The sequence below is a fragment of the Haliotis asinina genome, chromosome 3, assembly GCF_037392515.1.
Source record: "Haliotis asinina isolate JCU_RB_2024 chromosome 3, JCU_Hal_asi_v2, whole genome shotgun sequence".
NCBI lineage: Eukaryota > Metazoa > Mollusca > Gastropoda > Lepetellida > Haliotidae > Haliotis > Haliotis asinina.
This window is the reverse complement of record NC_090282.1, coordinates 49,217,950-49,244,980: the sequence shown is the minus strand read 5'-3', so window position 1 is coordinate 49,244,980 and position 27,031 is coordinate 49,217,950.

Sequence of the window (27,031 nt, the reverse complement as noted above, 5' to 3'; positions counted from 1 at the left end):
GTGCCGATGTGACGTTAAATATTAACTCACTCACTCACTCACAAACAGCAGTGTATATTATATATTATGAATAAGTGATAATTGTGTCTTAATTATGTTTGATTATTTGGTTGCATGTGACCTTGTAGTGATATTGAGAAAGAAATTACTCAACAGTCAGAACGGATATAATGGAATATATGTTACTAGTACTAATAGTGGTGGAATATTTGACATATTGATATTTCACATAATGTTTGGGTTTTTTATCTCGTGATCAATAGTAATAACACCAAATACTATTAAGTTCTTATCCACCTTGTGCCTGTAAAAACACAGAATGGCGTTGTTCGATTTGGAGGTAATAACCATAAAGCTCACTCCATTGTCTACTTCCTGGGAACTAACCTTTGATACTGCTCCATACCCAATAGACTAGACATACTAGTACAATACACTAGACATAACAATTAAGCCAGACTGGGTCTACTTTAGTTTCAGAAAGTCTGTGCATTGTCATTTTATTAACATAGCATAGGAACCATATTTGAGATGTAGCGAGTCACACTGCTTCCATTTTCCCTCGCTATAATTAGTATCCTGCTGCATCTTTATTGGATAAGAAAACATTTTGAAATTGTTTCTGCTGACTTGTAGGCTGGTTTGACATCTTTTAGTGTCATTATCGCGATAATGCGCCAAAGAGTGGGTTGTTTAGGTGGTGAAAGTTGTAATGTGCTGAATTTGGTTTTAAGACGTGTGAACAAGGAATTTAGCATATCATGGCACTGGAATAAAGTTGATGTTCGCTTGATAGTGCTCCATGGTCAATACTGCACTGTTGGTGGAAATTGTATTCTATAATGCGGAATTTGTTTCACTTTTATAATACTCCCGTCTTTCATGCGAATGAAATTATCCCAAAATAACAGGTTACAACAAGAAAGAGAAAGATTAAATTTCAAACAAAGACATTCCGGTCCACATTAGCAGAATTTCTTCACCTAAAGAGTCAGGAGGCCGGATGCCCATCATATGCCATTCGTTGGTTTCACATTAATTTCAGACTCGCTATGCGCATTCGCAGAGCGTGTAAAAATATCTGTTGGTCAAGTTCCGCTTTGGTCGTACGTTTACCGATAGTGTAAACGCACTCTAAAGAAAACGAAAAGTCAAACTAAATACATAGTTTTATGTCTATTACAACTTATGTTTATAACTGTATGTGGCACCCGTGGCGAGCCACCTCCTCGTGGTGGGTGCTGGGTAACGCCAAGAGCTCGCCGACACCCCCGTAGTGGACCCGGGGGGATATTTGGTCCACCAACCCGTTTGCCGTGGGTTGCGGCCCTGTGTCGGTGGAGGAGGGGATCCTGGTGGTTGAGGGCAATGGGAGCAGGACCAATGTTCCTATTGCTCAACACACCACTTTGGCCCTTACTTCACCTAGACGGGTGGTAGAACTGGCCCAGTTCTATCAATCGGCTGGTCACGCGAAGCCCTGAGCTACAAATATTTCGTGCTCAAAATTTATGAAACTGGTAATTTGATTTTTCATGCTTGGCTCTTTGGAGACTGTAATTTGAAATTCATCATTTTATATATGTTTTTGCCTAGAGTCGTATGCCCAGAAGGCGGTGGCTCATGGGCCAATCTGGTGGAAATATTAATCTTTTGATTTTTCTACTGGAGTATATCATCCGGGTATCTTTGGTGCTGCAAGCTGGAGGCCCGCTTGCTTTAGCATTGTCCTTGTGATACTCCGTGGTGGGTGGGGAGCTCGGATGATGAACCATTTAAAACCAACTATGGCTTACGAAACCCCCATTAAAAAAGCAAAACGTCCACTGGACCCTGATGAAGATGATAATGAACACAGACCGACCCAATCAATTGACTACTGGCCACGCTTTATAGTGATCGAGACTCATGATAAGACACCACTTAAGTTGAACCCGTTTGCAGTATCGAAGGCTATTCAAGGCATTGCGGGTGATGTCAAAAATGTTAGACGCTTGCGTTCAGGAGCTCTTCTCATTGAATGTTGTAAACGACAGCAAGCTACAAACCTGATGACAACTGAAATGTTGGTAGGAATTCCTGTATCAGTCTCAGCTCACAGGACGCTCAACACTAGCAAAGGCATAATTCGAGATCGTGATCAGTTGTTTGCGGACATGACGGAATTAGATATTGGGACAGAGATGAAAGATCAAGGTGTGATGCATGTCAAAAGGTTTACAACCCGGAAAAATAAAGAAACTGTTCCAACAAATACATACTTGTTTTCTTTTTCCTCGCCAACTGCTCCAAAATCTGTGAAAGCTGGATACTGTAACATCGCTGTTGATACCTATGTTCCTAACCCATTAAGGTGTTTTAAGTGCCAAACATTTGGACATGGAGTGAATAGTTGTACATTGTCTGTCACGTGTGCTCACTGTGGTGAGCAGACACATACAACAGAAGATTGTACCAACAACTTTAAGAAATGCGTTAACTGCACCGGAAGTCACTCGTCTTTCTCAAAAGACTGTCCAGTTTGGAAACGGAACATGGAAATCAACAAAATCAAATATACTCAAAACATTAGCTTTGCAGATGCAAAAAAACTTGTCCAAAGATCAGACTTAACAGAAACTTATGCTTCTGTTACCCGAACATCGCCTTCGCCAACCGTGAATGTAATCAAGTCTTCTGTTTGCTGTCAAACCAACTTAACATGGATTAATACTGACACTCCTCAGACTTTGCTACCTGAATCATCCACTCAAACTGCTGACGTACTTCCGGAGCCCATGGGTGTTCAGGATGTACCTTGTACACAGGAGAAAATATCTCAGACAAATGCAAAACGGACGTCTCAATCCAATGTGAAAGAAACTGAGAAAAACAAGCTTAAATCTAGATGTGAATCTTCACAAAAGGGTAAAAGTGGAAGAGCCTCAAAGGGGTCTAGTAACAAAATCCAACTTTTTAATAAGTTCGGATCCTTGGAAGATATGGATGTTTCCGAAAACATCCAAACAAGGGCACATAGCTTGTCGCCCTCCAAAAGAGTGCGGGGTAGATCCCCAATAAATGCCCCCAAAAGATAGGTTATTCCAATAATATTGTACAGTGGAACTGCAGAGGACTGAGGACTAAATTTACATGAATTACAGCTAATAGTCCAAGATTTTACACCTTCAGCGTTATGTCTCCAAGAGACATATTTAAAACAAACAGATACATTTGACCTTCGTCATTTTAATACATATCATTGTTTTTAACCTCCGGGTGATAGAGCCACTGGTGGATCATCCATTCTAGTCAGACAAAACGTTATTCAAAGCCCTGTATCACTTATTACTAACATGCAGGCTGTTGCAGTGAGAATTACTTTACATGTAGCATTTACGCTGTGCTCTCTCTATATTTCGCTGTCTTCAACGTTTGCCAAAACTGATCTTCAAGCTCTATATGACCAGCTCCCGAAGCCCTGTATTATAATGGGAGATTTAAATGGGCACAACCCACTCTGGGGTAGTGTAACTACAAACACTAAAGGTAAATTGTTGGAGGACTTTTGTTCCGACAATGATTTATGTATTTATAATGATGGTTCCAACACATATTTACACCCTGGTACAGGGACCTATTCTGCTCTCGACTTGTCATTGACAAATTCCGAACTATTAAATGAATTCGAATGGTCAGTCCACAATGACCTGTGTGGAAGTGACCATTTTCCTACTATATTAAAAGCTGTAACTCCATCTGATGTTCCTCCATCATCAAGGCGGAATTTTAAAAAGGCTAACTGGGCTTTATATGAAACACTGTGTGCTGAAAAACTTAAACCTGAACTTTTTATTGACGTTCCCGATGCTATAAAATCTTTTTCTGATGAATTGAATTCCATAGCTGATGCGTGTATACCAAATTCCTCTGTAGTTCCACACATAAGAAAACCATGGTTCAACGATGAGTGCAAACAAGCTAGGAAGGCAAGGAAGAAAGCTGAACATTATTTCCGTCGCCATCCTATGGTGCATAATTTAAATAAATTTAAAATTTTAAATGCTAAAGCACGGCGTACTTTTAAACAAAACAAACGCGAATCTTGGCAAAATTATGTGTCCAAAATAAATTCTCGGACACCCATGTCCAAGGTATGGAACATGGTCCAGAAAATCAAAGGTAAAGGTACTAAATCTACTGTCCATCATCTTAAACATGGAGATCAGTTACTTACGGATAAATCTGATATTGCAAATAAACTGGGTGAAACCCTTGCTAAACACTCTTCCTCTTCCAACTATTTACCTAAATTCCAGCAATATCAAAAACAACAAGAAAAGAAAAGTATTAATTTCAATTCTGATAATGGGGAAGATTATAATGAAACATTTTCTATTCATGAACTCCATACTGCTCTTGATCAAGCTCACGACACTGCTACAGGAGCTGATAACATACATTATCAACTTCTGAAGCACTTACCAGAATCCTGTTTAGAGACGCTTTTGTATATATTTGATGATATTTGGACTTCCGGGAAATTTCCTTCTTCATGGCGTGATGCAATAGTGGTACCAATACCTAAACCTGGACGTGATCATACGGATCCGTCCAATTATCGTCCGATTTCATTGACAAGCTGTGTTTGCAAGACCATGGAACGCATGATAAATAATCGACTTGTTTGGTACTTGGAAACAAATAACCTTATAACTGATATACAGTGTGGTTTCCGTAAAAACAGAAGTACTGTCGATCACTTAGTGCGTTTAGAATCATTTGTTAAAAACGCACTAATTAATAAACAACATGCTGTGTCTATCTTTTTTGATCTCGAAAAAGCATATGACACAACCTGGAAATATGGTATTTTAAAAGACTTACATGACTTCGGCTTGCGAGGTCGGTTACCTCAATTTATTGCAAACTTTTTAAATAACAGACAGTTTCAAGTTCGAGTGGGTTCTACCCTGTCTGATCATTACAATCAGGATCAGGGTGTTCCACAAGGCAGTATTCTGTCTGTCACACTTTTTAGCATCAAGATAAATAGTTTATCAAAAGTTTTAAACGATTCAATTGATGGATCGTTATTTGTGGATGATTTTAATATTTCTTGTCGTGGGAAAAATATGCATACAATTGAACGACAACTGCAGCTTTGTTTAAACAAAATAAATAAATGGTGTCTTGAAAACGGCTTTAAATTTTCTAAATCGAAAACTAACTGCATACATTTTTGTCGTAAATATAAACCCCATAAAGACCCTGAACTGTCTCTAGATGGGACGCCCATTAAAGTTGTGAAGGAAGCCAAGTTCTTGGGTCTAATCTTTGATTCACATTTAACTTTTTTACCACATATTAAATCACTTAAAACTATATGCCTGAAAGCACTTGACTTGTTGAAAGTTGTTTCAAATTCAAAATGGGGAGGGGATCAAGCTACCCTTCTCCATCTCTATCGATCACTAGTTCGTTCTAAACTTGATTATGGCTCAATCGTTTACGGGGGAGCCTGCAAAAGCAATCTTCAACTTCTTGATCCTGTCCATCATCAAGGTCTGAGACTTTGTCTTGGATCTTTTAGAACTTCACCTATTGACAGTCTCTATGTTGAGGCTGATGAACCTTCTCTTGAGCAGCGCCGTATAAAGTTAGCTTTACAATACATTACTAAATTATACTCTAATCATTCTAACCCTGCATAGAACTGTGTTTTCAATCCCCTTTATGAGGATTTATACAACAAAAAGTCTTCTCTTGTCCCGCCTCTGGGACATAGAATTAAACCTTTTCTTTCTGCTGCTGGGATTCAGCTGGAAAACATAGCTCCCTCCCGTCTTCTTTCTTCTCCTCCCTGGCAGTTGGTCAGGCCTCAAGTAGACCTAACATTGGCCACATTTAAAAAAATCAGAGACTAATGAATTACAATATCAGCAAAAATATAATCAATTAAAACATAAATATAGCAATTATAAATCCTTATTTACAGATGGGTCCAAGGATGGTGGCGCTGTGGCTTGTGCCACTGTCATTGGATCCAGAACAATATCTTCTAGATTACCAGATAGTAGTTCTATTTTTACAGCTGAAGCTAACGCCATATTAACAGCTCTCAAATATATTCAAAGACACCCGAAACGTAAACAATATATAATCTATTCCGACTCTCTTTCTTGTCTCCAGGCGATTAAAAATTTATCATGTAAACATCCACTTTTAATTGACATTATTGAATTGTATAATAATCTTACTACTGGCCAATACGACATCGTCTTCTGTTGGTTACCCAGCCATGTAGGCATTTCAGGGCAGCACTAAACAAATCTGTGAAACCACTTCTTATTCCCTACAGTGATTACAAAGCCACCATTAGATCTTATATCCGTGATCTGATGCAAAAGAAGTGGGACACCCAAGTGGGTATAAATAAATTACATGAGATAAAACCTTACATTGGTTATACCCACTTGGGTTGTCAGTCCAGATTTGAAGAGGTCATACTACGACGATGTCGTATTGGCCACACTAGATATACTCATGCATACCTGTTGAAAGGTGAGGATCCTCGATTTTGCATCCCTTGTGATGAGAGAGTCACGGTCAAGCATATTCTGCTTGACTGTGTTGAATTCTCCATCACAAGGGATAAATATTTTACAGTTAAAACAATGAAGGATCTTTTTACCAACGTTAATTCTCATTTTATTATAGGTTTTTTAAAAGAAATTGATTTTTTGGGTGAATTTTGAATAGTATGTTTCTGTAAATAGATGTATTTTAATGATTGGTAGTTTGAATTAGTAACTTGAATTGCTGGTGGCTGTACCCTCAAAGGGGGTTGAAGTATTGTAAAATTATTGTCCTCCTGAGAGGGTACGTAAGTCCACAAACATTCACAGTAAATTTACGTCTACCAGGTTTTTAATCGTAGTATTCATGTTGTTTTAATTTTGGCTAACCTTTCGTACAATCGCCAGCAGCTGAGGGGATGATGTAAATCCAACTAGGGTCCATGTAGGTAGCAAAGGTACTGTAAGTCCCCATGGTCCCTAGTGTGGTGATCTACCCTCAGTTGTTGGCGATCTATAGTCTGTTTTTATATTGTATTGTCTAAATAGTGCTATTAGTTTTAACTTTCCATACTAGTTTTACTTAAAATTGTGATATGCTAGTTCTTTTACTGTCCTTCGTTGACAGATTTTTCCATATGCATATATTTAATTTAAATCTTCTCGTCACGATATGGCTGAGATATTGCCGATGCGACGTTAAACATTAACTCACTCACTCACTCACTATAACTATGTACAAAAGACCGGGTGTAGTGAAATAAATACATGTAGTTTGATTTATGTCAATAAGTTCTTGTATAAACACAACTCACCACAACCGTTCTTCCCGCACATCCCTTTCTCACTACTATCAAAACACACATTTCTGATGCAGCTGCAACCAAAATAGGACATCAGTGCCCCCTTAAAGCTTTCGGTCATCATGTCGAAGATCCGGTCTGATTGTCCACTTTGCAGAGTGGCCCCTTGAACTTGTAGTTTTCTGAAAGTTGCATCTGCAAGCCTTTTTGCCGTCATCAGTTCCCTGGATTCCATTTTCGGCCCTGCAATAAAATATTTAACGCCATCTATATTACATCACTTTCCTCTGATGATATCAATTGTGCCTTCTTTAATGCTTGTTCATACTTTGCTTTCTTATGACTGGGGAGGTCTGCCTGTCGTATCCCTTCGACTCGATTTCGACTCTTCTGAAGAAAACAGCCAATATGATAATAATTGCATTAAGTGAATGGTAAACCAATGTGAAAATAGAATTAATGGTTATTCTCATAATCTCATAGCAAGTATTATTGATACGTGTACACTGAGTGCACACAGAACACAGGTGTTGTATAGTACAACATGTTTACTCCTTGAAAGATCACACCGATTAATACTGTGAGGTGACGATTACTGTATCTCCCAGCCTTGAACCAAACCTTAACACATAACAAGGCCTAATCGCTTGTTCATTGACATCATTTCAGTTAGGATTCATTAATTAACATACCTTCTTCCTTGTTAATTGATGGTAAGCCACGTTACATAGTGCATCCTCTTAAAACAGTTTAATCTAATTCTTGATTCCCGAAAGCTAGTTAAATTGGTTTTTACGTTTACTTACTGTAGTTTTTCTGGAATACTTTCTCATGACGTCATTGTGTTTGTTTTGGTTGTTTTTCTTTCTTCAGACGGTTTCCCTTTTTGTCTGAAAACATCTTGTCATAGCCACTGCAACAAGCAAAATACAATACCCTGACAAAAACTTTATGTTTCATGAAAACTGACATATGTATTATACACTGATTACAGAGTTATAACAGGAAGTCGTCACCAAACACATGCACCCGATTCAAACGGTTAAACAAAATCGCCCATAAACATGACTATGCTACAAAAGTCACGTTTGGACCTCAAGAAATGAGTATTCGTATTCATATGACAGTGGGTTGTGCTCACTGTTGTTGTGCACTGATGTATATAGGACAGAACATTAAGCAGAACTGCAATACCTTGAAACTCAGCGCGCGGAATAACAGGAAGAGCGGTCTTAGCTAAACACATGCATAATCCATGATGTCCTTATTCTGTCCTGTTTCCAACCTGACAAAATACAATTCAAAATTCATTGTCAGCACAATGAAAATAAATTCATGTCGACGTTATTGTAGAAACACCTGAAGTTCTACTTGTTGAATGGCTTAAAGGACCACTAAACTCAATTGTTGGTACTCTTTTTATCACTGCATATGAAAGACTTTTGGTTAGTCATAAACGAAACACCATTTTTTTTAAAAAAAACAAAAAAACTTGTGGTTAATTAATAACAAGCGCTTAAAAGTTGCTAAAAAGCCGTCTCGTCATTTTGCTGATTTCTCGACGTCACCAAAGACATGCCGAATTGTCGTGTTGCCGTCAATAATTATTGTGCCTTGGAATCGAGTGATGGTGTCACTATGCACAGATTTCCACCAGACTCCGTAGTTTGTGCTTAAATTGGTTGTTAGTGTGTGCGAAGTGAGTTTTGTGGAAGCCTGTGGTATATACTAAATCGGATGGTTCGCCCCCTACCACGCTTCCAGGATAGAAAATGGAGTTCAAGTTTCATCGAGTTTATAAAATCAAGACTGCTTATTACACATTGCTGATATATTGGATATAACGCTTCTTCTCGGAAACGAGGTTGTGGTCGAAGTGACAATATTATCGTAATATTATATTGACCCCTTATTCTGACCGCTTCCAAGAGTGAAATTGTTATGTTATAAGGAATGTCATGTAAAATCCTAATGTCCATCAATACAATACGTATTTCACTACCAGTAGAAAGTAATTTTGATTTTGTAAGTCGGTGAAAACAAACTTAAACAGCATTCATCCTCAGACAGGGCGCCGCCATTCTTGAAAATTGTGAAGTAAAATCCATTTGAATTAATGAGATTATGTATGGTTTGTTCTCATCAAGTTAGAAAATCAAAACTACATAAATATGTATTTGAATCATTACCAAAAGGAGTTTGCATGACACAACCTGTAACATAACCTAAGCGAAGTCGGGGTCGCAGTGAAAATACTGCGGGATAAATTTTTCTTCACTTGCTAAATTTACTTGGTTTGTAACGTTCACTCACCAGTATGTAGACACTTGTCAATATACGTCCCTATACTTGAAAGCGAATTTATTAAAAACAAAAATGCAAATATTAAAATTATATTATAGGAGCAATGTCAGGCAATTACCTTCTTCACAATGGCGTGTGTGAGACTTGTTTAAAATACCTTTCTTATTCTTCTTTCTGTAACAACAAAATTCTGCTTCACGCCAATTACGCCATGGCACGGGATCAGTTTTAAGACATGTAATACAACCTGTTCAGTCAGTGGGTCTGGTACATTCTTGTTTATTTCATACCGTGCGTTATTTTTATTTTAATTACTTGAACAGTGAGCGGGAAATGAAACATATTTGTGTTTTTGTGGATGCATCTAAAACATGCACATGCAATTCAAAATGCTTGCCATACTAGAGGCAAAAAGAACAGTCAATATAAATTCTTGAGTTCTAGAACAAGAAGGATGTAGATGAGTGAAGCTCTATGCAGGATTGGTTCCTAGTTGGTCGCATAGGACAGCGAGAAGAACATACAAAACATGATCAACTTTCATGTCATCACGCACCAGACGCAGTTGCATTGATATAAAGTACAAATCGACAATACAAATTATGGCTTGTTCCTTCAGTTTTCATGAATAAATATGCCACATGCAAGATCCATTATGCATATGAAGAGTAAGAACTCTAACACAACCAAAATGATAATGAAATAATAAGTTTATTGAGTTATGGGGATTCTTGAGAAATCGCAAAATTGAAAGAAGTGGTAGTAAAACCCTTCCTAAATTTACAAAAAAATACAAAGCCTTGTAAACATCACCTTTACAATCTTTGTAAATGTTTGTAAATATGATATTTACATTTAATAAATTTTGTAAATCACAATTTTTGTCTTGTGGTTGTACCATGGATGGACCTCAGAGTCAAAGCCACAGGCATGCGGAAACGATAGTAAAAGCTGCGAGCCATGCCATCGTGTCTTTTAAGGTATGCTGTTTGTGCCAAGGAAGGGCATCCACTGACAAGATACTGGACAGTCTTTGTGAATTCACAGACGACATTTCATGTTCACATTTTGCTTAAGAATCAAATTTTGACGATTGTGAGTGGGAAGTGACTGGTCCTGAGCAGCAAAAAGGAAGCCCTCAGTTTCACATTTGAGACCAGCCGACTTCATCCAGGCGAAGGAGGCGGTTGGATTGCTGTTCTGTTCCACACACTGCATGTACACACGATGCAATTGCTTCTCAGACTGCTTCTCCACAAAGGACCGACTCTGGGCAGGTTTGGTAAAGGACTTCACCTGGTTTACTCCCATCTCTGTACCATCCAGCAGTACATTGCAATCAACAAAATCAACTTCAAATTTCAGATTGTGTCCAACAACCCTGACACGCTTAAAATAGCTCTGGAATTCCTTGCTTTCATCGTGAGTCTTCGCTTGCATCACCAGAGGATAAATAAATATGTACAAAAGTACACAATAAAATTCTGTCATGAAGAGCCTCCATATTAATCAAACCCCGACCTCCTGAATGGATTGGCATATATAAACGATTAAGAGAGGAACGAGGGTGGTGTGCTCTGTTATCGGACATGATCATTCTGGTTAGGTGGTCAAGACTCTGGATGTCTTGTTTTGTCCAATCAACTACTCCAAAGGAATAGGAGAGGACTGGCACAGCAAAAGAATTGGTGGCTTTGACCTTGTTTTGAGCATTTAGCTCGGAGCTCCAGATTTTCTTTAAACGAGATTTATACTCGGCCCGAAGTTTATCTTGAATCTGGGTATTCTGGAGCTTATCTCGAACTTGTATTCCAAGATAGGTGTAGGCCTGACGTTCCACGAGATGCTCAATAACTAGGGGAGATGAGTAAGAGGTGTTGGGGATTTGTGCTGAGGAGGTCCGTGATGGTAACCTCCTTCCTATTGAGCAGAAAACTCAACGGATTTAAAGACAAAAAAAAACGACTGAAGGAGACCCCCTGGAAAAGTTCCCTCCTGATTGGAAGAGATTCCGAAGTCTGCACCTGCCCTTGCGAGTACATCTCAAGTTGAGTCGACCAAGAACTCATTGAAGACTTGAGTAAATCAAGTAGTCGCTCAGGGAGGTCAATACACTGAAGAGACTTCAGAATCCATTCATGAGGGACAGAGTCATATGTTTTCTTGTAGTCAATCCAGCATATGGAAAGGTTGCGGTGATACGTTTTAGCCTCTTCCAAAATCATTTTCTGTACAAGAAGTTGATCCTTGCACCCCCAACGTCCCTTTCTCGCTCCCTTCTGCTCTCTATAAATTATGTCATTGGAAGAGCAGTTAGATGACACGAGGTTTGTCAAACACCTTGTGAATAATTTGTATTGGGTATTTAGATATGTAATAGGGCGGAAGTTGTTAGAATCAGTCAAGTTTTCTTTTTTGGGAAGGAGTATTGTGCGACCTTTGCAGAACCATGGAGGAACATCATCTGTATCCGCAAGAGAGTTAAAATAGTGGAGTAATGACGTTTGGACACAGGGGAGCAGCTTCCAGTACCAACTTCGAATACTATCAGGCCCTAGAGCTGTATTAGATTTGGACTTTTTAATGACACTTTTGAGGCATTCAGATGTAACAGACAAACGACCTGGTTAATTTCTCGTGCATTGCATGGTCATAATCACTGACCCATGGTGCCTCCAGGTTACAGTCGCCGGGTATAGACCACAACTGTTTCCAAAACCTTTCACTGGCAGCAATGGGAGGCCGTTTATTATGCTCATCAACACCACTTGTCTTGAGTTGCCTGTAAAATTGCTTTTCATTATTTCTGAAGAGTTTATTTTGTTTGATGAATTTGTTTTTCTTTTCCCATTTTTCTTTCTTCCTGCCCAAACCTTTATTTTCGCCTTGAGGGAATCATGAATTTGAAGAAATAACTTTTCTTTAGTTGTCTTGTATGGTAGTCTTAATTTTCTCCATATTGCCTTTTGCCGTTTTGACATTGGACTCCCTGGTGATCTTATTTTAAGGCACAGCTCTATCCATGAAATATTTCTTCGAGTTTCATGAAGTTGTACAAAAAACCGTTTTTTCATTGGTCTTTTGTTGTTATTATTATTATAGGGACTGTCTTTAAAAACCGTGTGAAGTTCCTCTAAGGTTCGTGCGGCAGCTTAGACACAGCAATTTACTTCATGTAACGAACAGTACGCTGAATGTATTAGAAAGATAACTTCATTAAGTAAAGAGGGGACGTCGGTAATAAATCTAAACTATCTTTGCCGTTTGACGCTAAACCAATTGAGATAGTAAATACTTACCTTTCACTGCAATAGATTTAATTTCGCAATCAATAATTTAGTGTGTAGCTCCAAGGAAGCCATGTTTGCATTACTGAAGAGATCGAGAAACTTCAACATCTTTTTAGTGTGCAGTACACAACCATATGCACTTAAAAGAAACCACGAATCCGCTGGTAGATGACCAGATGGTGGTCACACGAATACGTACAAACACCTCGTTGCGGGTACCACAGGGGCTTGTATTGCTGAAAATAATCACTTTCAGCAATACAAGCCCCTGTGGGTGGCGGGTACAGCAACGTGCAGTAAACATGGACAAAGTACTGTGACTATATGTCCCAGTCCACCCAGCTGTGAATGGTTACCTCGTAAGGATGGGAAAGCCACATTAACTCGGTGCGCCTGGTAAGGCTGCAAGAGTTGTATGATTCCCAAGGAGTTGAGATTGAAAATACGATGTGCCGTTGTTATGGAGGGTCGAGGGGGAAAAAGCGACCTTGAGCACTTGCACTAACTGGATATCGGTGCTATACAAATATCTAGTTGTATTGTATGTGTTATATTTGTGATTACATTCCTTTTGTAAAGTACAAATTCAAGTACTTTTTTTGAGTTGACTCCCATTCAGGGCTCGAACCCACACCCTCAGAGTCAGGCACCAAATCGCCAGCACACAAAGTCTGCCGCCTGGCCCGCTCAGCCACCGTGACTTCCACACGTTCGAGTCCCGCATGGGACTCAACTAAAAAAAAGTACCAGAATTTGTACTTTACTAAAAGAAAAGTGTAATCCCAAATATAACACGTTACATTTGACCACTTGCTAAATGCCACTGTGTAATCAAGAAACTTCAGTCTATACTGTAATTAATCTGTTCGATATTTTAATACTACCAATTACTGTGTGTGGGAGGGAAATATCGGGGTATGAAAATACTGTAACTATTGAAAAGTCTCATCCTAAATTTCTTAACTTTGCTACTGGCCTACGATTATCAACACCTAACTTCATGGTTTATGGCGAACTGGGTCGTTAGGATGATCACATTTTGCCATAATTTTGAAAGTGCATCTTCCCTGCATCTTTAAATTAACAACTATCTTAATATCCGTAATAATAACGTATGGATATCTCACATAAATCAACCCCATTGTATTCGGACACGTTTTGGTTGCATCGCAAATTATTAGTACAGATGACACCATATTCCGGTATTTCCCTTGCTTGTGTACATGTATTTTAGCTAACGTTGCACCACACGTAACAGAGTGCTAGCCTTATCTTCGAATGCAATGAAATTACTGAAAATAATTACCGCATTACAATCGAGGCTATTTCAGTTGAATCCGATGCTTGATTTTTTATGTATGGGCAACGTGGGACGAAATCGACACTGATGTGTTCATTAGCATTATCTCATCAGTAATCTGTTGGCAAAGTGTGCATACAGTCGACCAAAGTATCTAATTTCAACTAGAGCAGGTGATCTTGCATCGTCCTCAAAATTGAATGAAGGTAAATCCTCTAAATCCTCTTGAAAAACCATTGTAACGAAACATCCAAAGCGATGGTTAAAAGCATGCATTTAACAACACAAACTGATCGGTTTGGTTTACACTAAATGAAGGGTACAATCGTGGGTTCAAAAAGACAAACACACGGATCTGACTGCAACTCGTGACGACAACCACACACATATTTCGATCTAACTATTTTATGTACGCTTCGACATAGTGTTGTGTAGAGTTACATCCCTTGACCCATTAAGGCTGCATTGACAAGTAACGTCACCGGCATCAGGGTACAATCTCTGTATAGGCTCCCTGTCGGCACTGACCATGGTCAGAACAAGTATACATTGATGGAGCGCATGGACTGTTTTCCATCCAGTAGCCCCAAGTACAAAATAGATAAGAAACTACGAAATGTAACTGTGCGTATTTTGTAAAGTTGTAACTGGTTAACAGTTCCACAGAAACATGACCGAACACATGAAATATTTACACCGGCTTTAGCGATATTCCCGCTATAACTGTAAGAGACGCCAGAAATGAGCTTCACGTGTAAAACCCATACTGAAAATTGAAGACTGGCCTTTGAGTGGACCAACAGACGCTTAACTATTGGGCTACCCCACTGCAGTATAAGAGAATGTATTTTTGAAAATAATTGTAGGTTACAGAAATATATGGAAGATAATATAAAAGTACAAAATTATCTTGGCATTATGTGGTTATAGGTGTGTCAGTGGCATCAGACTGTTTGCAATAAAAGTTATTTACACTTTCATAAGCAGCATAGGTAAGTGAGTGGGAAAGAGTGAAGAAAATGATATTTTAAGAAGTACGGCGAGGTTTCAGCAAGTCAGCTCATGGCGTCTAAACATAAACGATGTGACTTGAAGACTTTTGTTTTCGTTCGTATTCTCTTTTAATGCATCGGTGACTTCCTGACCAACAAACAATGCAGCGGAAGTGTACTGCGCAATTCGCGAGAGAGCTATTTCACGCAAGGGGGATCCACATCCACCCTGTTATTAAAACCGACCAGAATTTTAAGCATTTATTGCTGTAATTTTTATCACCATGGGTTATGCTTATGTGTGTGCATATATTCTGAAGTAGGTGACATTTGGTGCGGAGGTGGGGGTTGATGTGTTCCGCTTCCTGTGCTTGGCAAATGTGCCGGACAAGTTGTGCTTTCTTGTAGCTTAGAGGCCAGACTGTGTCCATGTGTACATCGAATGGCTGTTGATAGCCTGTATGATTTTTTTAAAAATATAACGTTACTATAGAAGTCTATGGGAAAACATTTGGTGATGTGTAACCAAGAATACGTTACGAAGTTCAGCCTTCTCGGCAACCAAACGAAGATATCCAGTCATTGTCCAAGACTGTATTTATTCACAGCAAACACATAAAACAGTAGGTACATCCCCCTTAATATCTGAATTCCAGACAATAAAACTAAATTACGAAACGTCGTAGACCTGCATCACATTTGCCACGGGCGCCCTACGATTAAGTTGTCTACGACTTTCCGTTCGATTTATTGTGTTGAGCGGAGATCGTCGGTGATCGTGCTGTTGTCGCCCGTGTTTTAGGCATGCAGTTTCCAGTATATGGAAGAGCACTGTGTGATCGGGCAGTTGCGGTGCCTTTTTTCGACCCGGAGTCCCCAGTATATGGAAGAGCACTGTAATCCTGCATTTGTGGAGCGTGTTTTAGAACAGTGTGTGTTCATTTGTGTATAGCTCAAGATGGGACCTAAAGGTAAAGACAAGAAACGTTAAAAAGGCCCAAAAGCCTGTTGAAATTGATGGATCTGTTGAACGAGAATTCGACAGGACCGACGACGATCGCGGGCTAGACACTGAGTGTGCTTAGCTGCTGTTAAACAGTTTGGTGCAGGTTATTTAGAATCGGTCCTTAAACTAACGTCTGGTCTCTGAAAGGAACATATTTTACGAAAATAAACCACCCCACACTAACACAAATGAAACATAATGAAACGGATCCCTGAGACTTTATTAACTTTTAGAGACTAAACAAATCTGCAGAAGGATAATTCCTTCCAATTTCACAACATGTACAAAGGTTCTTGTCACCCATTACTACAGTCATAAACATTACTTTCATGTGCAACAGGAATATTTGCTGCCCCCACCGCCTCCCTGTCCTAATCCCACTGGTGTTGGCTGATTTGGGCAGTCCCCTGTATAAGGAAGAGTACTGTTTGATTGTGCAGTTGCCGTGTGTGTTTTAGGCATACATTACCCAGTATATGGATGAGCATTGTGTGATCGTGCAGTTTCCGCGCGTTTTTAGGCATACAGGAACCAGCATATGGAACAGCACTGTTGACCGTGCAGTTGCCGTGTGTTTTAGGCATACATTCCCCAGTAGATGGAAGAGCACTGTGTGTATGGAAGAGCATTGTTAGATCAAGTGTTAGCATATCTATTTTGAGAACAAGCAGGGATACCAGCTAAGTGTAGCATCTCTTGATATTCTTATGGTTCGGCAATTGGATCTCACAAAAAGTCCAAAATTACTTATATGCTCAAAAATCCAAAGGTCTGTACTGTAGAGTGTTACTTGCATTGTGTGACTTACTGACAATTATGCCTGGTTTATATTTGGTCTGCAGTGTTTCTGCGGCGTCAGTAAACCAAGCATAAGTATCACAAAGTTACACAATGCGACCGACTTTGTTTAGAACGTCCTGGAGATGAAATGAGTGTCACACCAGTTTCTACACCGCAAGTTTTCGACAAACCATAATTTCGTTACCCGATAGAGAAAACTAGCCAAATGCGTCACGTGAATTAGAGAATGAGTGATTTTGACGTTGATGACATGTACAGTCGTGCTCTCTTTGTAACTCCTGTACAATCTATGAGAATTATTGGTAATTTTACACATAGCACATGAATTTTTAGCAGTTGTTTACAAGTCAAAGTATGTGTGCTTGTTCTTAAAATATGTTGCTAACAGTTCAAATATAGTCATATTATAACCTTATAACCATGCAATGCATGTTTGTGAGACAGTTCACTGTAATGAGAGGGTACCATCTTTTATTTCTCTCCCTAATATATATAATATGTTCATTACTTACTTTATGATTTATCATTGCTATTGTAGCTGCAGTGGTGTTGAATTTTGTACTTCACTCGACTGCGTAAGACATTACAGACGTCTTACTGTTTCAGTTTGGAAACCGGTACGCAACATGACCAGTTATTTATGAATGACCTAAGTATAAGCCATCCGTGAGTATGGGGCTACAATGAGCAAATACAGCTGTGGCCATGATCATGATATGAGTATTAGTTTGGTTTCCATCTTTCACTCTGAAGGATCTCTGCCCCACTTCGTCAACTTGAGGAAAAGATAGAAACCGGTAAAGGCCGTCATTTACATAACGTTCAGCTCGTTTATTAGACGTCACATTTGGCTTGGTCAACCTGCACTGTCTCTATAGTCACTTCGTGCTAAAAGATCTGGAACTTCGACGCTCAAGAAAATTTTCTATTGACAAAGCCATATAATGACCGGTTTTTATCAAACATTTATAGAAAAGGTGGTGACCTACATTTTTATCCCAGCAACGCCTTTCGCGGGAAGTATTAAAATGCACTCCGTCTGTCCGTCCGTGCACATGTGTCTTTTCATACCATAGCATATCTTTCAAACCATTCAATGTTTCTTCACAACACTTGGCACGTAGATTGACATAGTGGTGTACTAGTGCCTTTTGGTAGTATTGAATTTCTGGGGAAAAAAAGTTTTTTGAGTTTCCATGGTAACAAGTTTGACTTCAACTGAAATTGCTGGTAGTGCTCTTTCCCGGAGCAGAACTCTAAAACCGTTCATTATTTCTTCACTAAACTTGACACGTATAGCTTGGTCTACTGGTGCCTTTTAGAAGTTCTGGAATTCTATATTAAATGTTTTGGCATTTCCAAGGCAACATCTTTGACTTCGACAGAACTTGGTGGTGGTGCTCTTTTCTGGAGCAGTACTCTAACGTCGTTTAATATTTCTTCACAAAACTTGGCACATAGATAGATCTGGTGGTTTACGGGTGTCGACAGTCCTTTGTACCATCTAGTATTTATTGATGTAATGAATGTTTTGGAGTAGTCACCTTGCATGCGATAACGACTCATTTAGCCTTTTTACCTATGTGGTTAATTATCATCAGCATTCAGTTTGTGCATGTGATTATGTATATTTTGTGAACTTTGCATATATTATTCATACAAAAAGAATTTCCTCAGATTTAATGAAGTTATATCTCATCTTACCTATCTTAACTTAGTTTAGCTTCAAGAGCAGACGCGCTAAATGACTTTAGAGTGCAGAAAAAAAAAGCTTAAAATGTATTTTTAACTTATAATAATTTCAATAAATTTCATTTATGTCTACGGCGTTCTCAACCTGTTATTTTCTTTTCGGACTATACCTGCTCGTATGTATGAGCTCATCCACTCCCAACTCCTGAAAGTATACTGATCATATTGACGTACGCTTTACGATTCACTCTCATTGTTATTAATAATAAAATCAACTAATGGAAGAAAATATTGAGATGACTGCAACTGTATTTCTGCAACGATTGTAAAAAAATAAAATAAACCACGCTTTGTCTTCCTTTGGACAAACATTATATCATTAGTCTTATTGTTCTATACAAATTGAGCGACCTTTTTGCATGTGTCTCTATGTACTAGACGAGAGAAACACCCCCATTACCATTAACAAAGGAAAAAACAGCCCTCTCCTAAAACGTATATTCTTGTATTTTGAGGTATTATTTTTCATTTAAGTTAGCTTGATGCCAGCCAGGCGCGTGCACTGTCCACATTAGGATACACTATCAAACTATCAGTTGTTTATCTATTCGAGACATCTATTCGGGAGATAACTCACAACCGTAACTAGGGACATTACTGAGCCTCTTGCACACAAGATTTCGACGTTAGTGAAGGTTGGGGACAAGTGTCCCTCTTCAGTTAAGAAAGAGTAAAGGTAGCTCTTTACCACATTTTCTAAGACTTGCGTGGGCTTTCTTGGATACATATACTTCAGGGTGTGTACGACAGACTAGGTAGCTCTGTGCAACGGGCGAGACTTTGTTGAGGTTAACCTTAGTCGCTAAGTTCACTATCAGTAAAGATCTTTTTTCTGAGTGTGGTTGTACTAAACAGTCTCCAAATATTTTGTGAAATGTTTACAACAAAGGATTCATTTCCCTTTGCCTAATATTCAGCAAACACACACCATAACTGGATTTAATTCCTATCATCAATATAAGTACATAACAGAAATACCCGACACAAATTACTGGTCCGGCAAAACATTCAACTGTCACTTCATCTCGCCCCCCCCCCCCCCCCCCCCCCCCCCCCCGAGATGTATTAAATCTCCTGAACACGCCTCACAAGAGTGTCTCCCGTTAAGCTATTCATTCATGTCACCCGAGGCCTGCGGTGTGCCTGTCACGCTCGCGTGGCTATACTGCCACGCGCATACCCTCGATAGTCGCGCGAGTTGCCATTGTCTAGAGTTGAACACACCCCGGTACTCGTGTGTCAGATGAATAGCCTTGCAGGTGGCTGAGGAAACATTGCAAATGCCACGTGACGGCGGTTCTTTAAATAGTGAATATCGATTGGTTGGTGACATACCGGCGCGTGCCGCCCCAGTATGACACGAGCTGTAAACCAATGAAACTGGAGCATTCTGTTTGACATATCGCGTCTGCCAATAAAGGATGCCTACAGGTATTATCGAGTCACATTGACAATATCCTTAACAATAGAATATGGAGATGGTGTTTACAGTTATAACTGCCTGATGTGGGTCAGGTATGGCACTAGCGTCAAGCGATAACGGCAGCAGGGTTGATCAGGCGAAGATAAATGATTAACGGGAAGTTATCGCACATGGGACTCCATCGGACAATAGGCAGGGAATTACGGAGGACCAACCACATGTGTTGTGTATATATCGTGTTAATTATGACAGGACATAAACAGAGCACTTTCAGTTTTCTCGTGTCAACGGCATTGACACGTAGCGTCGTGGAGGTTTGGAAACTGGTCCTATTCATTACACTGAGTGATGGGAGGTGTTTAATGGTGCTCTTCTGCTTTTCTGTAGTAAAGTTGTGGAACAGTTTATTTTTAAATCTGAATGATTATTAACTAAGAAAAGGATGAATACGCGTTGAAAAGCAGGTGGCACAGCTTGAGTTAGTGAAATGTATTTTGGAACTTTTCTTTGTCCTGATCTTTCGACGAAAACATGCTCAAAGTCTTCTGTTACCATTTAACAATAACAGTGATACAAACACAGGCAAAACGATCTGAAGTGGATATTCTGTTATATTTTTTGGACAGTTTCAGCTCGATGAATTGAGAGCTCATTGCATCTTCTCGTTTCTCTTAGTGAATGATATGGTGAGGTACAGGTCGATTTCAGCCCTAAGACACAAAGTTTAACGACGTTACATATCAGTATTACTGTTTCTCATGGTTACAATAAAAGTCACAAATAACAATACGCAGATTGTCTGAATGTTCCTGATTAACCTGAATCAACAAACTCCGGATACAATCATATCATATCATATCATATCGGACAGATTATTTTCGAAGCTTCGACCATCTGCATATTTGAATATTGTTTACATAATATACTGACAGGTCGAACATATTTCTTCAACCTTTAGGAGGGCAGGGCACGCTCGTCGTTTCGCGATCACCTGGTACCTTATGACATTTTCCTAGTGAATCATTATCAGGCCCCCCTAAGTAATTGAAGGAATTACAGCAAATTTGAAGGAATTGCATCTCAAATGTAAACAAACGCAGCCCACTTGCGAAACAATTGCAGCGATATCGGTAGTTAAACGGTAATAACAGAAACACATCGCCCCTATCGGAAGCAATGTCGGTAATACTGGAAACACTCTCGGCCATCTTCGGAGATTTTTCGGTCGCGAGCGGAAACTCACGCAGCAAAAGATGGCGTCTTTGGAAGAAGCACCCGTCTCGGTGAGTTTTGTTTTTAGTTCCTACTATTACATTTATATACTTATCCATCTTTGACCACCTGTGTTGAATGCGTTTAGGTATGAGGTGTTGTCGGGGCAATAGTTTATGTTTTTAGGAAAATGTTGTCACTGCAGACTGAGTGTCACAAGTCATGCCCCTGGAGGTTGTTTACATCTGAACATCGAAGTCGTGCCGATGATTACGAACGTGAGCTAAATATAACATCATTTTTTTTGTAAAATGTGTTTAAATTTGTCAACTGCACTTCATAGGAAGAAACATTTTGGCTCATAAACTTCTTCATGGCGCACGTTCATGATGTTCGTAATCATCGGCACGACTTCGATGTTCAGGAGTGCAGGCTAAAACGTCACCACTCCTTCCCCTCCAGACCAGGCTCATCCAGGAGGGACGTCTGAAGGCCTATGTCAGAAAGACGTCATCGGCAAGGCAAGAGGAGGTTTTCTCACTGTGGAACCATTTCAAGGATGGCGATCTTTCCTTGTCCCAACTCCTGACGAGATGTGCGGCCATTCATGGGCCCATCCATTGAGTTTAAAAAACTCTTATCTCAACGGTCCTTTTCAGGACCACACAAACAACCCAAAAGAATGCTTGATAACTTGATAAATAAACATCTAAACATTACAAACAATTAAAAACAATAACGTCAACATAATAATAAAGTCAATATAACAATGTTTGATATATGGTGACGTTTTAGCCCTTTAATCAGTAGCCGTTTCCGCCAATTTGGTGCCGTTTTCACCAAACGATTTTGGTGCCGTTCTGCTGTGGTGCCGTTTTAGCTATAACCCGATGTTCAGATGTAAACAACTTCCAGGGGCATGACTTGTTACACTCTTCAGCAGTGACAACCTTTTCCTAAAAACATAAACTATTGCCCCGACGACACCTCATACCTAAACGCATCCAACACGGGTGGTCAAAGATGGATAAGTATAAAAATGTAATAGTAGGAACTAAAAACAAAACTCACCGAGACGGGTGCTTCTTCCAAAGACGCCATCTTTTGCTGCGTGAGTTTCCGCTCGCGACCGAAAAATCTCCGAAGATGGCCGAGAGTGTTTCCAGTATTACCGACATTGCTTCCGATAGGGGCGATGTGTTTCTGTTATTACCGTTAAACTACCGATATCGCTGCAATTGTTTCGCAAGTGGGCTGCGTTTGTTTACATTTGAGATGCAATTCCTTCAAATTTGCTGTAATTCCTTCAATTACTTAGGGGGGCCTGATTATTTTTGACATGGCTATAAACCATGATTACGTAGTGGTAACATGTTTCTGTGGGAACTTGGTTTGGGGCATTTTGGGAATTTCCAGTTGTAAATGTTGATACCCATGTCAATATTCAGAAATCGAGATGTAACTTACAGTTAAATGGCAAGTTATATCTTTACAAAAATGCGAAAGAAAATTTGGGTTTTGAATTGCATTGGGATAGAAATCCTGGTGACACGAAAATAATCACGCAGATGCGAACACCTACTCATCGTCATACGATAGAAATTGGTACACACTGTTATAGTCCGTGGGAAGACCGTATTTGTGATTATTGCAATGGCCAGTGTAAGATCTTTGTTGAAGACGAGTATCATTTTATTTTGATTTGTCCTAAATATTTACAGTTTAGAAAGTTATATATTAAAAGCTTCTATTTGGGTTAGACCAAGTGTTTATGTTTATATCACTGTTTAGGTATTCCAATAAATCTGCCTTGCGAAATTTAGCTAAATACTTTAAACCTTCTAATGAACATTCCAAACTTTCATTAACACATGCTCTGCCATCGTATCGCACTAGATGGTGTGGTCCAGACTCGGTTTGTTTATATGTACCGTCAGTATCGGATGTAACTCCCTCTCCCATGGATACAAGTTTCAACAAGCCCCTTCATGGTGGTCTTCTGTTTTGCATCTGAGGAATATTGTTCCATTCCTTTTGGAATGCCTGTGCAAGGTCTGTCAGATTTTGAACACCAGGGACCCTAGCTTGCACATTACGGCCTAAAATGTCCCATAAATGTTCAGTGCCAGTTTGAATATCTGTACACACTGTTTTTTGAAGGACAAACATGGACGTCATCCAATGGCATACTGAACATATTCTATGTGATACCTGATGGCACACCATTATCCAAAAGGTACCAAATGGCATATGTTTTTTCAGTTTTCTATAAGCATTTTTGAAACTTTATACTGTACCCCCAGTGTATTGTGATGACAAATATCTCTTTAACCACATTACCCACATATGTAAAAGTTTGGATATAGGTTTGTTAATGACTCCTTTATAATAAACTGGAAGCTTTTCAAACATTGGACGTCGAGAATATTGTCTGTCTTATTACTTTTTGATAGGAACGACAACAGCAATTCTCCAAGATATTCAGTAATGTTTCTTCTCTTGTTTTAGGTAGCTGAGGGAATGAATATCACAGGGCCAGGAAGTACTGTTACCGTGCATGGGCAGTGTGAAGCTCATGTGATTAAAATGTTTTATGTTAATCCTTACTACTATTATCATTGTTAGTAGTTCTTGTTGAAGTTCTGAAACTCTGGTACGTTCTTGGACGATGAAGAATGCCTCGCCAAAGTTTCACTTAAAAATTGTTTAAAGAATGGTACCCTTTTTAGCATAGTGAACACTTAATTAGATCCTTTGCCTTTCACTTCCAGTTACTGTCCCTCTGCTTCTGGAGCTGTGTATGGTCACTTTATTTTGCACCAAGTTTCGCCTGATCGTGATCTTTACCACCCGCCAGAGCATGGAACTCTTTTGCGACGCAGATATAGCGAGTGTATGTTGTCTTCACCTAACTCCTAAACCAAATTTGTACAGTCCAGCGGTCACTCACAGAGGTGAAGCTTCCGCGGCTGCAGGGCAACTGGTTGCGAGCCTCTTACAGGAAGAGGCGCTACAGGAATATAGGACGGATGATGTTGTGAACAACACCATCGCGGACATCACCATCACATTCCTGAACAGCTCAACCTTATGTAAACTCGAAGCAGACTGACAGAAATGCGTTTTACTATTACTATGGAAAATGACAATTTAATACCTTCAGAGGTGAAGGAAATGTAAAATGAAGAATAGAGGTGAAAATGTGTGAATAGCTTTACTTGTATTGTTACATATACCCAAATTAAAGTGTGTCCTCCGTAATTTGTCAGAGGCTTCGAGAGCCATAACACTGCAAGTACTGCGAAGGCTACGCTCACTGAACCGACAAGAGTCATGATTTTAGCCTTCCCGACCATGAACTGTTTAATGTTGTGAAACTGCAGCAAATACCTCTTCTCCAAACCGAACAACGTACCCTCCAGTGACTGGTCAATGGGTTTTTCAATAATGTTACTGGTCAAACATCATTTCCCATGCTAATATGTAGGAAAACTGGACTGTGGGCAGAATAGGATATAACTAAACCGACTGTTACTAAATATGAATGAGAGGGTATGTCTTCAGTTCAGAGCAGTGTTGAGGATGAAAGACATGCTCTGTTGTATTGCCCTGCATATGATGATTTGCGTGAAAGTTTACATGAAAATGTCTGTTTTAGTTATCCCAACGTCTTAGATCTCTGTGATGATAAAACAGTTTTACTTTTTTAAACACCACGTATCTCACTGCCAAAGAAGAATACATATTATGTGGGCAGATTTTATACTGTATACAGCTATATCATTATTTATATTTACGGTTAAAAGGACATTATGTCATAGTATACTTTAGGTCCTCGTAACCCTTAAAGGGGGTTCACCTGTATGTTATATTTTATATATAAAGTGTTAATATCTATATATTTTTTAGTGTTTTCATAATTTATAAGAGGCGAGACTGAAATAAAAAATCTGTCCGTCCTCGCCAACCTCACTGACCGCGTGTAGCGAATCAACAGTCTACAGCCTTGGTGAAACTGGCTTAGCACAGACAGAACCGTCGTGAAGCTGTTAACACAGACCGTACGTGACAGCTGATCTGGATAAAAACTGAGAAAAGTCACTCATCTTCTGGAAGAGTGTTCTTAACTTTAACTAAACATGGTCGTCTGCGTTAGATAGATAAATAAATATATGATGCAATAAAAATGATTTTCGGGTTAAGAGTAAAATGGGTTCATCAGGATTCCCACTTTGTCTGACCAATATAGGGCCACACAAGATACTAGCTTCACAAGATACAAGAGTCGGTATCGAAACGTCCATTCATCTGGATAAAGAAGACGTTCATCCATAAATAACAAAGCCTGTCCATAAATTACTCTTCAACTTCTAAATAATGGCACTCAAGCAAAGTCTCTCATCCCTGACCATGCTTGGGGGATGACCTAAAAGTCGAGCCAAGAAATGTCCGACCAGGTCACCGGGTAATACTAAAAATGGAATACGGAAAATTAAAACGAAATCTGCATGTTTGGATAGATACAATTCCTGGCTTCACAAATGCATAGTTTGATTTAAAATGTATGAAAATGAAAAAGCACCCAACAACAACGCTAATATGCCGATATTCCACCAGAAGAAACGTCGTCTTACTGTTGTTTTTTCCTTCATCTATCTATGTGGGAAGGTTGCTAACCTCTCTTAGCGTGTGACGTGTAACACCCTGGGGTCATGGGCAGGAAAGTGACAGTGTTCTGACTTCTTTCCGTTCCTTAATTAAGATATCGGGGCTCTTAATTTACCTTTAGTGACCCATGCTGAATGCTGGAAGCTTGTTAAAAAAGAGGTGGATATTGGCGAATGTCAGCTGGGCAAATATGACATGATTATACATATTAAAAGAAATATTTCAAGTCTCAACATTTTGTAATATGTTAATAAGGATCAAACAAAGTATACATTCACACATACATCTTATCTGTTTTCATCCTAAGTAACAGCACCCCAAATCTGATTGCTAGCGCGTACGCATATGCGTATATTTACAAGCATATGTGACAGACAAAATGGTATTAGATCAACCCACAGACAAGCCGTAGCGCAAATGGGGTTGCGCAGCATAAAGAATATGACAAGTCTTCTTATATGCGAGCGAAGCGAGCAAAGGTTGGCAACGTCCTTCCCTCGTTCGGCAGGGACACACTACAACAGGGATAGGTCACTCGCTTGCTTTCTTTACCATTTGTACTAATTAACGTGTACCTCGAAATGCTCCAACGCACACTGGGACTTAGCTCGTTCCCAGTCCATCTTCAGTTGTGTTTAACCAGGGAGTCTATACAGAGTATACGTTGTAGATTATCCCTGGTTTAACAGAAGTTCAGCCAGTTTATTGTATCAGTCGGAATTTTAGAATGAATGAATGAATTATAGTAAGAATTAAGAGCAAGAATTATGTGAATGAATGAAAGAAAGAATAAGAATAAAAGAAAGAAGCACATGTGAATGAATGAAAGAATAAATGATATACCGTAGCCTTCCCTCCCAAAACATATTAAACACCGCAAAAGTATCGCGAGAACACGTGTAAACATCAGCTGTACTTTTTAA